The sequence below is a fragment of the Papio anubis genome, unplaced genomic scaffold (genome assembly GCF_008728515.1).
Source record: "Papio anubis isolate 15944 unplaced genomic scaffold, Panubis1.0 scaffold1125, whole genome shotgun sequence".
NCBI lineage: Eukaryota > Metazoa > Chordata > Mammalia > Primates > Cercopithecidae > Papio > Papio anubis.
In genome coordinates, this window is record NW_022160378.1 from 8509 (window position 1) to 24720 (window position 16212).

General features: G+C 50.3%; 1 long non-coding RNA gene across 1 annotated transcript; it reads left to right on the forward strand.

Annotated features, from left to right (window-relative positions):
* The first annotated feature begins 10013 nt into the window (after nucleotides 1-10013).
* Nucleotides 10014-12136, forward strand: LOC103876185. The gene is made up of 2 exons (XR_001893099.2): nucleotides 10014-11419; nucleotides 11774-12136. It is a non-coding gene; the product is annotated as an uncharacterized LOC103876185 (long non-coding RNA).
* Nucleotides 12137-16212: the final 4076 nt, after the last annotated feature.

The following is a 16212-nucleotide window of genomic DNA, read 5'->3' on the forward strand; positions in this document are numbered from 1 at the left end:
AGAAACCTAGGACCAAAGCACCCAAGATTCAGTGTCTTTCTTTTTTTTTTTTTAACCCCCGTATAGCGTCTCACTCTGTTGCCGAGGCTGGAGTGCAGTGGTGCGATCTCAACTCACTGCAACCTCTGCCTCCTAGGTTCGAGTGATTCTCCTGCCTCAGCCTCCTGAATAGCTGGGACTATAGGCAAGTGCCATCGTACCGGGCTAATTTTTGTATATCTAGTAGAGATGGGGTTTTACCATGTCGGTCATGCTGGTCTCGAACTCCTGATCTTGTAATCCCCCCACTTTGGCCTCCCAAAGTGCTGGCATTACAGGCATGAGCCACCACACCCGGTCAGCATCTTGTTATTCCACGTGTCCTGCAGCACAAACGCTGGAATCTTGCTCTGAAGAAACAGTGTCCTACGAAAAATAAGGCAGAGGCTGCAGAATATGCTGCACGCTGGCCACGAGAATGAAAGAGGCCAAAGAAAAACATCAGGAACAGACTGCCAGGAAATGCAGATCCTCCAGCGATGAGCTTCTACTTCTAAGTCTGCATCCAGGCAAAAATAAGATTTTTTGAGTAACAAATAAGATCAGACCCTTCCAAAAGAAAATACCTATAGAAGATGCACAAAAGAAAATAAGAAAGAAATCAAAGCAGGTCAGTACAAAAAAAAGAAAGAAAGAAAGAAAGAAAGAAAGGCAACAAGAGAGGAAAAGAGGAACAAATAATTATAAGACAAACAGAAAACAATAAAATAACAACAGTAAGTCCTTCCCCGTCAGTCATTAATTTAAACGTAAATGGGTCAAACTCCCCAATCAAAAGACATAGAGTGACTGAATGGATAATAAGATGCAGCTATATGCTGTCTACAAGACACTTTATATTTTTTTATTTGTACAAATTCATGAGGCACATGTGAAATTTTGTTACACATATATAATGTATAGTGATCAAGTAAGGGTATAGGGTGTCCATCACCTAAGTACAATATACTTTTGTTAACTATATGAACCCTACTCTGCTATCAAACCTTGAATTTATTTTTTCTATCTTATTGTTTTTTGTACCATTCAACAAACTTTTCTTCATCTTTCCCCTATCCCCACTCACCCTTCCCAGTCTCTGTTGTCTGTCTTTCCACTCTCTAACTCCACACCACTTTAGATATAAGGACATACACAGGTTCAAAATGAGAGGATGAACAAAGGTACTCCATGCAAATGGTAAACAAAAGAGAGCAGAGGTGGCCACACTCATGTGAGACAAAATAGACATCAAGTCAAAAACTGTCACAAGAGACAAAAAGGACTTTATACAATGATGAAAAGGTAAATTTACTGGGAAGATATAGCAATTATAAATATATATATGGACCTATTAACAAAGCACACTAATATGTAAAACAAACTGACGGAACTGAAGGGAGAAATACACAGAAATGCAGCAGGAGGTCTCAATACCCCATTTCCAATAATGGATAGATCAGCCAGACAGAAGAACAGGGAGAGGGAAGACTTGAGCAACAGCATAGATCAAATGGGCCTGACAGACACACATAGCAACAGCAGAACACACATTCTTCCTAAGCACACATGGAACATTCTCCAGGAAAGATCATATGTTAGACCACAAAATAAATCATAAACAATTTAAGAAGACTGAAATGCTGAGTATCTTTTCTAAATATGGGATGAAACTAGAAGCCAACAGCAAAAGGAAAATTGGAAAATCCTACAAATATGTGGAAATTAAACAACACATTCTTGAATAATCAATGGATAAAAGAAGAAACACAAGGGAACTAGAAAATATCTTGAGGCAAACGAAAATAAAAACACAACATACCAAAGTTATACATTAGGTACAAACATATGGTACTAAGCAAAAGCAGTACTAAGAGGGGTGCTTACCATGGTAAATGCCAACTTTAAAAAGAGAAAAAAAAAACCCTCAAATGAACAACCTAACTTCATACCTCACAGAACTAGACATAGAACAAATTGAATCCAAAATTAACTTTAAGAGATATAATAAAGATTAGTGTCAAAATAAAATAGAAAACAGAAAAACAATAGAAAAAAATCAATAAAACTAAGAGCTATTTTTTGAAAAAAATCAATAAAATCAACAACCCTTTACTAGACTAAAAAAAGAGAAAAGATTCAAATAACAAAAGTCAGGAATAAAACATTACAGCTGATGCCACAGGAGAAAAAAAAAAGATCATAAGAAACTAGCAAGAACAATTATATGCCAACAAATTGGATAAAGTGGAAAAAAAAGATACATTTCCAGAAACATCCAACCTACCAAGATAGAACCATGAAAAAATAAAAAATCTGAACAAACCTATAACTAGTAAGGAAATTGAATCAATAATCAAAAACCTCCCAAAGAAGAAAAGCCCAGTACCAGATGGCTTCATGGAGAATTCTACCAAACATTTAAAGAAAAATCAACACCAATCCTTCCCAAACTCTTCCAAAAATTGCAGAAGAGGGCCATATGAGGCCAGTATTATCCTGATACCAAAATCAAAGATACTACACAAAGAGAAAATTACACCAAATTTCTGATGAACATTCATGCAAAAATCCTAAACAAAATGCTAACAAACAAAATTTAATAACAGATTAAAAGTATTTCACATCATGACCAAGTGGCATGGATTCCTGGAATGCAAGGATGGTTCAACATATGAAATTAATGTGATACACCACATAAACAGAATGAAAGACAAAAACCACATGATCATCTCAATTGATGGAGAAAAAACATTCAACAAAATTTAATACTCTTTCGTTATTTAAAAAACCCAGAAAAGTATAAACAGAAGGAAATTATAAATAGGATGAAATTTTATTCTATTTATGTTTATAAATGGAACATAATAAAGTCCATTTATAAAAAGCTCCCACATAACAGTGCTGAAAAATGGAAAGATTTTCCTCTAACATCAAAAGCAAGGCAAGGATGCCCACTCTCACCACTTCTATTCAACATAATATTGGAAGTTTTAACCAGAGCAATTAGGCAAGAAAAAAAATACAAGGCAACCACATCAGAAAGGAAGTAGTAAAATTATGTCTATTTGTAGAAGACATATTATATTTAAAAAAACTTAAAAACTCCCACAAAAACCTGTTAGAACTAATAAACTGTCTGGGCACAGTGGCTTACACCTGTAATCCCAGCACTTTGGGAGGCTGAGGCAGACAGATCCCCTGAGGTCAGGAGTTTGAGACCAGCCTGGCCAACATGATGAAACCCCATCTCTACTAAAAAAAAATACAAAAATTAGCTGGGCATGGTGGTGGTTGCCTGTAATCCCAGCCACTTGGGAGGCTGAGGCAGGAGAATTGCTTGAACCTGGGAGGCAGAGGTTGCAGTGAGCTGAGATCATGAGGCTACTGCACTCCAACCTGGATGAAAGAGTGAGACTCCATCTTAAAAAAAAAAAAAGAGAAAAGAAATAATAATGAAGAAATAATAAACTAATTCAACAATGTTGCAAGATACAAAATCAACATGCAAAACTCAGTGTCATCTCAATACACAAACAATGAACAATCCCTATTACAACACTGTCAAAAGAAAAAAAATTTTAGGAACAAACTTAACCAAGAGGTGAAATACTTGTACACTGAAAACTATAAAATGTTCTTGAAAAGAGTTAAAGAAGACACTCATCAATAGAAAGATATGCTGTATTCATCGATTGGAAGACTTCATAGCATTAAAATATTCATACTACTCAACATGATCTACAGATTCAATGCAATCCCTATCAACGTCCCAACGGGACTTCTTGCAGAAACAGAAAAATTGGAAAGCATCCTAAAATTCATATGGAATCTTGAAGAACCCTGAATAGCAAAAACAATCTGGCGAAAGAAAACTAAAGATGTGTTACGAAGCTACAGTAATCAAAACAGTATGATATAGGCATAAAGACAGACATACAGATCAATGGAACAGAATAGAGAACCCAGAAATAAGCCCTCACAGGTGTGGTCAAATGAACAGTGTGGTGTTCTTCAAAAAATCCCTATGATCCAGCAATCCCACTTCTGGTTATTTATCCAAAAGAACTGATCACAGGATCTCAGAGAGATATCTGCACACCCTTGTTCACTGCAACCTTGCTCACCATAACCAAGAGGTGGAAGCAGCCTAAATGTCCTCTGAAGAGTGAGTGGACAGAGAAAGTGCAGGATTATACACAGCAGAATCCTCTTCAGTCTTCAGAAGGAAGAAAATCCTGCCATGCACTACAACATGGATTAATTCTGAGGATATTATGCTAAGTCAATAAGCCAGTCACAAAAAGATGAACACAACATGAGTCCACTCATGTAAGATTCCTAAAACAGTCAAACTCTTAGAGACAGAAAGAATGGCTGTTGCCAGGGAGGGGGAAGAGGAGTTGCTCAATGGATAGAGAGAGATGAAAAAGTTCTAGAGATCTCGTGTGCTACCATGTGAATTTGGTTAACACTGCTATATATACACTTAGAAAAAGAAGGTGAAGATGAGAAATTTTATGTTATGTGTCTTTTATTACAATTAAAAAAAAAAACAAAAAAAACAAAAAAACAAGCAACTTTCAAGAAGTCAGGCAGGAAAGGGGGAGCCAAATCCCATGGTCTGGGAAGATTTCCGGGCCTTGGCCTCCCCTGTAGCGGGGACTACAGGCACACGTCACCACATCCAGCTAATTTTTAAAATACTTTTGTAGAGACAAATGAGATCTTTCAGGGCGACTCACACTCCTGGCATCATGCAATTCTCCCACTATAGCCTCCTGAAGTGCTGGGAATACTGGCATGAGCCACTGCACCTGGCCTGAAAGTGATTTTCTGATTAAGTGAGGAATCTGCTCACTTCATTGATGACAAGTGGGGCTCCAGTGTCAACTTCCGTCTGACCTGAGCCGACACATGTGACGTCATCTCACTTAGGTCAGTGTAATGAAATTACAGCCCACACACTCATCAGAACTGCACCCATTTGCCAGTCCTGCGAGTCTCTTGCTGAATCTGACAGTGAAAACATTTACTCATTGTCTATCTTTGCCAAATCCCACAGTGATTTGAACCGGGCAGGTTTTATTTAAAGGTTTGTTCAATTTAACAGAGGACTGCAGAAAGGAGGAGCTGAGGATTAAGGAGTACAGAGAACTCCAAAGAACATGAGAAAGCTCATACAGGCGCCGGCACTGGAGAAGCCACCAGCCCAGCACGACCCTGCAAGGGAGCCCAGCCCGGACCTTCCAGTCCAGCCACTGGAGCTGGTTTAGGGACCGGACAGCAGCACCTTTCCTCCTGCCAGGCCTCCTCGGCGCCCTCTGCTGACTGTGCTCAACACTGCACCAGCTGACACAGGAGAGCCGCTGCCCGGCCCAGACGCATTTCCACCCAGCAGACAACGCAGGACAACTTTGGAACCCAGAGGCAATAAATCAATAGCCAGCACCCAGAAGTCAACTATGAATAGAACAGTTCAGTAAGAATCAGTGAGAACATCCTGCAACAATCACTTGCAATTTGGAATTCACAATAAAGGGTGTGATGTATTTCACTATTGAAAATCTGGGTGCTGCAGAGCCTCTGTGTCAGTAAAAATGAAAATCTGTGCACACATGTGTGAGCATACACACATGCCAAGAGATCCCATTGTTCAGCCTCTGCCAGCACACCACTGGTTATGGGGGAAGGTATCCACACATTTCTGCCATCTTCCTTCTCCCCTCTTCTCCAGCCCCTTCTTTTCTCCCCATGATTTCTTTGCAGAAGGACAGGGCTGTGCCATTTGTCCTGTGAGTCCCCTGTCCAGATGGTGCTGATCACATCCCCAGGCATCCTTGGAGGTGCTCCTCCCTTCCCTGCATTTCATGTAAGTTCTGGGATTAGAACCAGCAGCTTGATTTGATGGCATTTCCCTGTAGTTTGCTAGGAAGGTGAGTCATTCCTCAGGGACACACAGCACCCGAACCCTCACTCCCCGGGTCGATGAAGCAGTCTGGTTCTGCGTGAAGAGCCCATTGTTCGTCCCCCATTCCCGGGCCTGGGCAAGTCCCACAGAGGAGAGAGGACGGGGCCTCCCCTGGGCTCAGACGTCAAGAGGAGAGAGGACGGGGCCTCCCCTGGGCTCAGACGTCCAGGAGGGGCTCCCACCCCCAGCTGCCTCTGATCCCTTCCGGAGGGAGGGGTGAGTAGACGTGGAATAACAGGGCCTGGGCTCTGTTTCCACTTTGAGTTCCTGACGAAGGGTCCCTGCATCCCCTACGCTCTAACTTAACTGGTGCCTCCTAACTTTCCCTCAGGGTGGCCCAAGTAAGTCAGCAGCCCAAGCACATTCTGTTTCCAGTGCTGAGTGGAGGGTCCTGCGAGGTGCTGATCAGTCCCTCAGCGAGGCAGGCGTGGGCTGGCTTTGCAGGGCGAGAGCTTTTCCCTCACAGTTCACGGAGGCTGAGTCTTCGGTGGCCATCCAGCCCCTTCCCCCTGCAGGGAGCCGGGGCCCCAGGCTGATTCCTGCTGACCCCTGACTTGGAGACTCCCAGCCTGTGGTCTCCATCTGATCCTTCTCGGGGAGACCCTGGAGCTCTGGTTTCCAGCTCAAGCACCTCGTCCTCACCCCACACGCATCCTTTCCCACAGCCATCCCACAGGGGATTTCGATGCCTCTCCTCTCTAATGCCACCGGCCTCAGTGACCAGTTGTCCAACCCCATGGGTGCAGGGGACACTGGATCCAGCCATGTCAGGGGAGCTTCTCATCATCCCCCACTGCCTTCCTTTCCTGCAGCAGACTCGGGGTCTGCACGGCCCTGCAGAGGGGTTGAGTGTAGTCATGGATTTGGGAACCCTGAAGGGGGAATGTCATTGTCAAAGGGCTGGGAGACAGGCTGGGTGTGCAGGTGTGCAGGTGGCATGTGTGTGTCCAGGTGTGCAGGTGGCATATGTGTGTCCAGGTGTTCATATAGATGTGATGTGGCATGTGTGTGCAGGGGTGTGTGCGGGTGTGTACATGCATGTGTGTGTTGTGTGGATGTCAGTGTGCCTGTGTATCTGTGTAGCCATGTGGGTGTGTGGATGTGTGCATCTAGTACGCATGAATGTGCAGACGTGTTTTCATGTGCATGTGTGTGCATGGATTGTTTGTGGTTGTGTGGATCTGAGAGTGTGCATATGTGTGTACATGGGTTATGTGCAGGTGTGTATTTGAGCATGTGTGTACACACGGGTATATGGGATGTATGGATGTGAGTGTGCATGTGTGCATATGTGTGTACATGCATGTGTTATGAGTATTTGAGCATGCATGTGCACACAGGTACCTGGGATGTAGAGATATGAGTGTGTATATGTGTACACATGTGCTATGTGTAGGTGTGTACTTAAGTATGCATGTGCACATGTACATGGGGTGAGTGGATATGAGTGTATGCATATGTGCATACATGTGTTCTGTGCAGGTGTGTACTTGAGCATGTGTGTGTAAGTGTGCACACGTGTCTGTGGATGTGTGATTGTGAGTGCACATGTGTGTCTATGTGTGTTCATGGCATGTGTGTGCTGTGCATCCGTGTGGGTGTGTAGCTGTGTGCAGGTGTGTGCAGATGTGTGTTTTAGTGTGTGCGTGTGTGCACACGTGCATTTTGTTTAAACTCAGGGGGAACCTGTGGTGAGAGGCGTCCCCACACAGGCTGCTCCCCACTGAGCTTACTCCGGATGCCCTAGACCTCTCGCTGGGGGAGGCGGCGGCAAAGGCCCAGGTCACATCAGGGTCACAGCACCAATGCCCAGGGCTGGGTGGATGTGGCTGCCAGTCCAGCTGAGCTGGTGGGAGCTGGGTCACTGGGGAGCAGCCCCCAGCCTTGACTCACAGCCTACTCTGGCCGGGTGCGCCTGGGGCTGCCAGGACTTCCGGTTCTCCAGGAGAAGGTGGAAATCCAGGTTTTACCTGAAACATCCCGACTTGGAACTATTGGCAACAGACTCAGAATTTCACAGGACGACATATGGACCACATGGAGCGTCCCAGGCTGGGTGGAGCCCCCGCCCCACTGGCTTTCTCAGGACTAATGGTGGCAGCAGCTCACAGCCCTGAGGCAGGAACCATCCATGCTCAGGGTTTTAAGCGCTTTTTCTCACTTTGTGCTCCCTGGGAACTGCAATTTAGAGGTGATGGAAACCAACAAAATGGCTGACCTTGGGGGACTGGCCCAAGGTCACCCAGGCTCAGGTGCGGGGCCGGGATGGACTCTCCTGGACTCTGTGCTGCAGCTCCCCCAGCCCCTGCACTTCACTGGCTCCCTGCCTATTAATTCATAATGCTAATAATTATTAGCATAGTCATCATCGTTATCAGATGCCACTGCTTCTGGCTGGAAGGTCTGAGGCTGTGCAGGGAGGAGGGAGAGGCCTCTGTCTTCCTCCCTTCCCCACTCGCCTCCCCTGGAGAGCAGGGAACGGAACAAAGCGTCCCTGGGACTGGCTTGCACCTGCTCAGAAGCTGGGGATGAGCTTAAAGCTTTCCTTGAGGAGCTTGAACCCGAGCTTGTCCTGCCACGGTCAGCATGGGGACCCTGCTGTCCACACCTCTGGGGACCCGTCCACGCAGGCATCTTTCTCTCTGTTCCACGAAGGCCGACACCCCGGGCCTCTCCTCTGGGGTCTCTCGCCACTTGGAGGAGAGGTGGGCTCGCCGCGAGCTCCCATCAGCTGCTGCTTTTGCTGGGCTGCCTGTGCCTTCCCTTTGAAGTTACAATTCACATTCATGGTGTCTGTGCACATTCCTGGTTCCAACGTCTTCTGCAGAAACTCCTCACCCTGTAGTCTCCCTGCCTTGCTATGCTGTGTTAGTGATCACCCACAACGACGGTGACAGGTTGCATTAAAGTCATGAAGAGCAGAGCCCCTTGTGAGTGGTCCAGGATGCTCCACTTGGCCGGTGGATGGAGCAGCCACAGTGCAGGACTTCCGGGGACAGCTGTCTCTTCTCTCAAGGTCCTGGCTCAGTCTGGCTGCTGGATGCCCCATTTCCCCATGTGTGTCCCCAAGGGGCCTCTTTCAGGACTGTCCCAGATGAGAAGGCCTCCTGGGCCCCTCCTCCCTGCTCCCCAGGGCGACTGTGAGCTCTGTGGGGCCCAGGACAGCCCCACAGGTTTCCCCGCAGAGAACTGGGCAGAGGCTGACCTCCTCAGGCACCCTGGGCCCCTGACCATTTGACGCTGCTCACTGTTCTCCAGACACTCATCCGACCTGAAGTCACGGGTGCTGGTGCCATGGCGACTGGTGCATAGCAACCCACACATTCTCCACGCCAGGGCAGGTGGCTTTATTGCTCTTAGGCTGGGTTAGTGACGGCAGCACCCAGGACAGTCACTGTCGAAGCCGCCTGGAACACAGGGCCTGACCGTCTAGGAGCGGCCATGAGAGGACAGCCCTGAGCTCTGTGCAGAGGACATGAGGTCACATGTGGAGACACGATGGCACCAGTGTCCCGAGCTCTGCACAGAGGACATACGGTCACATGTGGGGACCCATGGGCCCCAGGTCTTCTCTCCCGCACCGTCGGTCAGCGGCCACCACCTCGATTTCTGCGTCTCCACTCCAGAGCCCCGTCCTTCAGCCTGTAGACGAGAAAATCAGTGCCCACGTCTTGGAAGAGTTGAAGAGAAAGCCTATTGCATGTCAGAACATGTAAAATCTCCCTCCAAATGGAGCTGCAATGGGGCACACTCCTGCCCGGGAAGGGCTTCTCCCACCCGCGGGGGTGCTGTCTGACTCTGGCACTCACGTGGATGAACCCACCTCAAGGGCTGAGACACGCTGGGTCCTGGGATGACCCTCAGCGCCCGAGGATGTCTGAGCCCCTCTGGAAGAAGACGGCCGAGCTGCCCAGGCCCCAGCTCTGCTGAGGGCTGAGGACGGGCTGCAGCCAGGGTAGGTCCTCAGTTGAGCGAGGCAGGGAGCCTCTGAGTCTGGAAACAGCCATTCAACGTCATCGAGGGCATTGTTGTGTCATCCTCAACACAGATAATGACAATGACGCTGGCAGCTGCTTCCCTCCTCCCAGGCGCTCTGGAAGCACCGTTTCTAATCCAGTGCCCAGAGGCTGGGACTCTGAGACCCGTTCCTTCTTTGCCAAGCCTCTTTCTTCTGCAGTGGGAGGCTGGGACGGCAGGCAGCAACCTCCTTGTGGGGCTGACGTCGAGGATGGTGATGATGACGTTGAGCTCACTGTGTGGCCAGCAGGGATCTTAGCAGACCCGGACACCTGGGTGCAAGTAAGCCTGGCTCTCCATCTCCCTCCCAAGTACCCCAGGAACACTACCCAGCCTTCTGTGCCTGTTTCCTGCTCTGTAGAATGGGGATCACACCAATGGCACTGTCCCAGTTAGGGCGAGGCTGCTGGAGCGCTCCCAGCACTCAGCATTGTGACCGAGGTGTGTCTCTCACTCGAGTCTGGCACAGATGCATCTGACGGTCAGCGGCTCCCTCCATGCCCAGAGGCCCTGCAGTCTGGCTGCAAAGATCTTGAAATTCTTAATTTTATGTTTGAATTTGGGCTTTGTAAGTGAAGTTCAATGGAGCTTGCTCTGGGGGTTTGGAACCTGGGTCTCTCAGCTCCCCCTCACTACTCACTGAACACTGAGGCCCCAGCCCTGTCCAGCCTCCCCTCATGCAGTGACCAGGCCAGTCGAGGGAGGCTGCATCCCACCTCCATCCCTGGCAGGGGTCTGGGTCAGGCACCAGGAGGGTTGGAGTTGGTGTGTGCCATGTGGCAGCAGAGGGTCCATCTGCGCCCCACACTGGGGGCGGGGGGGCTGGTGCTGGTCCCTGCATGTCTCCTGAGGACACTTACCATGTATTCCTGCCTATTAAGTGCCCGGCACTGGGCTAGGTCTGCTGTTGCTTTGTCTCGTTTCATACACACCCTCCAGGGGCACAGATGCACCTGCATGACACCAAGGATGCCTGGGGCTCAATCCCAGGGTTGCCAGACTCTAAAGCCCATGCATCAACCTCCACCAGACACGGCTTCTGAGTCCAGGAGGGATGAGGGAGGAGGGCCCCAGACCCCGAGGTTCCAGCAACTGGGGAACACCACGGAGCTGTGTCTGTTGCCCTAGACCCCTCCCGTGGTCCTACTGCCCCAGGCCTCAGAAGGAAACAGGTGCCATGGAAACACTGCTGACACCTGGCGTGTCCCCTGCCTGCCTCTGGAGAGAGCCTGGCTGGGATTCAGCACCCGGATTGCGCAGGGAAACATCTCCTCGCAGGAAAGGAAATCTCCATTTCTACCGATGGACATTCCATGCAAGTCACCCTGAAAATTCGTGGCGGAAGGTCAACTCCAAAACGGATTTCCTGCTCCATAGCTCTGCCTTCAGAACCTTGAAAATTCATGGCGGAAGGTCTGTTGCAAAACCGATTTCCTGCTCCATAGCTCTGCCTTTGGAGGATCTCACATAAATAAGGAATGAGGTGCAGGTGTGGAAGGAAATAGAGACTCCGTGATCTTAAGAGGAGGGAGCTGGAAGCTGGGAGATGGAGAAAGAGGGCAATAATAAAATCAGAGGTGCATAACCCCCAGCCCCTCTCCAAAATCCCATCGTGGTGATGCTGGTTGAGGAGATGGCACTGTCCCCATATGGCCTCTAGATTTAAGCCCAGAGTCTGTGTCCCTTATGCTGAGACCACAGGTAATGACATGTGGGCTCCTCCTATAGGGCAGGACCCACCCCGTGACACCTGTGTCCATTTTCCAGGTAGCTGAGGCACGGGAGGCTGAAGGAGACTGACAGCCAACTCCTTGCACCCCAGCCCTGCTAGACACAGCGTGGCCCCTGCAGACTGAAGTGCAGCGCACCCCAGCAGGGGGTGGGAGCACCTTTGCCACCCTCACTGGCTTCTGCTCCGCGTGAGGTGGGGGGCAGACGCTCCTTTCTCTGGAGCCCCGTGCAGACCCTGATGGGTCAGGGCCTCCTGCGCTGGGGGCTCTGGGAGCATCTGGGGCTGTCGCGGCCAGTAGAGCCTACAAAAGGCCGAGCCTCCCTCCTCCCCTGCCTTTCATTAGAAAATCCGAACAGCCGCATAGCTCATTTGAGAAATAAATATTCATTGAAACCACATAATATGGATGCTTGTATGGCTGTATTTGAGGGGAAATTAAAGGAATAAATAACCCATACGTCTTTGAATGTGTTGTTCTTAGGGAGAAATGTCTCCAGGTTTTCTATGGCCACCTATTGAATCATTTAAGTTAGTTAAACTTAGATGTTAAGAAATAGTCAAAACGGTTCTAGTTCCAACATTCTTATTTCTTATTAAGATCAAATGTTTATGCAAAGCGTATGGATTGATTACTCTAATGAGAGTTCAGTAAAGTTGGGGCAAATAACATTTTAAGGAAATTTCAGGGAGATTCTGCAAATCTCTAACAGAAATCACCAAGGCTCTCAGGGGAGCAGACGGTCACCTCATCTTCCCCAGTCTGATGTAGCCCTGGGATGGGGGCGATGTCTGCAAGGGGGCTCTTGTCTGCAAATTGCAAGTGCAGGCCCTGCCTGCTCACCCCCGACCCCAGGCAGAGGCTCCTCAAGGGCAGCACTGGGTGGGGGGTGAGGGTGGGTGGGAAATGGCTTTCACCCCCGGGGGAGCTCATTCCAGGACGTCAAGCTCACGTTTCCCTGGAGGGTTTCCAAGAACAGGCGCCTGAGTTGTGCTGAGCGTCATGTCAGACAGAGCCCTCTCCCCACCCTGACGGAAGTGACCCCCAGGAGGAGAAAGCCTGGGCAGGTCCACTGAGCCCAGACGCCCACTCCTTCTAACTCATGCATGTCTGGAGGCCTTGGGGTCTCGCCCACACCCCACAGGCAGGTGTCCTCTGGTTACCCCCAGGGATGTGGCCTCTGGGGGACCCCTCCTCTGAGGCTCCCCCCAGCAGAAGCCCTGCGTGAAACTGCTCCTGCTGGCTCCCCTCCCCCACCACTCAAGGCCCCTCTGAGAGGCTGGGAGGGTTCTGGGTGGAGGGGGACAGAGCTCGGTTGAAGAGAAGATCCTGGTCTCCGGGGTAGAGCTCCTCTCCCTTCCCCTCTCCCTCTCCACACACTGTGGGTGCCCTAAGGGGCTGGTGGTTGTTTCAGGGCTAGTAAAACTTTGGACTGACCCCCTCTGCCCAGGTCCTAGAGTGGATGGTCCTGGGGGTGTTTGTAGCTGTTTCAGGACCGGGTCTGCTCTGAGGCTGTGAGCTATGGGGAGAGAGTCCGCGCACATGCTGCTGTGAGCTATGGGGAGAGTCCGCGCACATGCTGCTGTGAGCTATGGGGAGAGTCCGTGCATATGCTGCTGTGAGCTATGGGGAGAGAGTCCGGCTTGGAGCCGCAGACCATCCCTGAGAACACACCCCAGCTGTCAGCCGCAAAAAGCGACCAAGTTGCCACAGGGATCCCAGAGCCCATTTTCCGTTTACTGTGGCCACATGTCCCTCATTGTGGCATCCACATCAGGGAGTTGTCAGGGCAGTGGGGCCTGACAGAGGGGCTAGATCGGGGTGCATTGGTGCTCTCACATCCTGGGTGACAGTACACCGAGTGACCTTGCTGACCATAAACTAAGCACAACCATCAAAGCTACAACTACAACAGCCACACAAAAATCAATCAGACAGGCCCTCCAGTTCTTGCCAAGACAGAGCAGTGCCACCCTCCTGGCTCCTCCCTTTCACAGCAGAATATCCTGGGCATCACTCAACAAGCGCAGGAAGACTCTGAAACCTGGGGAAAAGGCAAACCTGGGGCCTGGGACAGAAGGAACCACAGGCCTGGAGTCCTCTGGGCTCCAGTTGCTGCCTCCCTCACAGGCCTCCCCCATCTCCCCCCTGCAGCTGTGGGGCAGAAACCCCTTGGGCCCACTGAAATCAGGTGCCAGGCAACCATTTGGGCAGCTCAGATGGGAACCATTAGAGGTGAAAGGAGGCTCTGCCAAATGTTGTTTGCAGCTTTTGCATGCTAATCAGCTGTAATTGTTAGATCCACATTTCACAATGCAAAGAGAGAACAGAATTCTCACCTGAAGCCTGGGTCTGCTGCTCCCAAGGCAGAGCGCCCACCTGGGGCTGGGGTTCCAAACCAATGCTTTACTATTCCAACTGCAGGGTGTGCTCTGAGGCAGGAGGCCTGCTTGGCATTCTGGAAACCTCTGAGCTTCTCTATAAAGGAGCTCCATGCCTCTTTCCCGATGTCCCCACTCCTCCTCCTCCTGCAGCTGAAGCTGGCAGTTACAGCAGCAGAGCAGAAGCTACACTGGTGTCCTGAGTCCCCGGGCTGAACCAGAGGTGACCCCGCAGCAGAGCAGAGATGACACTGGTGCCCTGGAGTCTCCGGGCTGACCTGGAGGTGACCTGCACAATGCTGAGGCCCCGGGGAGGCCACACCCACACTTAGGGCTGAGTGTCTCCAGTGCCACTCACCTAGTGATGGGTGGAGGTGCAAGCAAGGACAACACAGCTTCTGCCCCACGGTGGGCCCTGCGTTCATGGGGTGTGGGCGGTTCTAAGGACGGGAGCTCTGAGAACGGGAGCGACCTCCTGACCGAGGATGCTGGAGCTGGCCCTAACTCCCTTCCCCCTGGGAAAGGAAAATATCTTGGGCCCCAAAAATCACTTGGGGAAAAAGTCAGGCTGGGAACTGCTCAGGGCAAACCTGCCCCCATTCTATTCAAAGTCACTCCTTGGCTCCCTGAGATAGATGCATATCTGATCTGCCTCCTTTGGAAAGGCTAATCAGAAACTCCAAAGAATGTAACCATTTGTGTCTCACCTACCAGTGACCTGGAAGCCCCCTCCGGCATCCTCCTGCCTTTGCTTCCAGTTGTCCCTCCTTTCCAGACAGAACCAGTGTCCTTCCTACATATAGTGACTGATGTCTCATGTCTCCCTAAAATGTGTAAAACCAAGCTGTGCCCGACCACCTTGGGCACGTGTCGTCAGGACTCCTGAGGCTGGCTCATGGGTGCATCCTCAACCTCGGCAAAATAAACTTTCTAAATTAACTGAGACCTGTCTCAGATTTTCTAGGTTCACACCCCAGACACGGGCAGGTCCCTTCCCATGGGCAGAGGACACAGCCTGAAGGGAGAGCAGAAAGCCCACCAGCCTCCCTCCCAGGGCCCCAAACCAGACCTTCCCCAACTGCCAGTCCTTGGGCTCAGACCCCTGAGGGCAGCTCATGGGGTCCCCAGCTGGGGGTCCTCAAGGCCAGGCTGTGGGAAAGAGCTGGAAGCCCTAGCCGTGGGCGCTGAAGTTTCATCCTGGAGAAAGGGGATTTGTTCTCAGCCTCTGGAGAAGGGCACCGTCTTCCCATTGGCAGCGTCTGTCCATCACAGCAGGCTCTCACCTGGGGTCTGTGTGGACAACTGGGTCTTACTTTACTGTGTTGTTTCATAGGTAAGGCTCCCAGAGACGGCGAATCTCAGCTCAGTGAGGACAGAAGTGCGGACAGAAGTGCGGAGAGCCTCACCAATCACAGCCAAGCCACGAGGCACACACAGCCACACCACGCTGGAGGCCCGGAGGCTGGAGGCTGGGTGGCTGCTTAAGTTTCCCGAGGGAAGAAATTTGGTCTGAAATCGTTTCACAGTCAGGAAGAGTCCTGGACTGAGGTCTGAAGATCTGGGGTTCATTTCTGTCTCCAAAATCTAAGCCTAGGATAGAGAACTCAAGTTCAAACAGTCCAGCGACCCTACGTGGATGGCATGTGGCAGTTTCATGTCATTGCTGGGTCACCTGCACCCTGGCATGGTTACAGTGGGGAGACAGATCCTTAGAACCAGGTTAGCAGGTGCCGGAGCAGCCTTAGGAGGAACGGGCATTGACTTAGATTCCTCTCAGAAGCTCCCATTAGATGGGCGTTGCTTCAGGATGCTCGCTCAGGAATCGGAACAAAAACCCCTCTGAAGGCTGGGACCCACGGCCCACAGTGAGCCGGGCAGCTGGGGTTCTCTGCTCCTCTAGTACCAGACATTTGCGCTCTTCTTCCTCCGGCTGTGGCATCTGATCACTGCGCCAAGCCTCTGTGTGGGTTTCCTTTCATCTCCATGCGGTTTCTGCCGTGACCTTTTTCCCCAGCACCGAGTTTACAGGAAGTCCACTTAAATGGGGCCCGCATTTCTGTGTTCAATAATTCAATGCTTGCGCTCACCGCCAGGC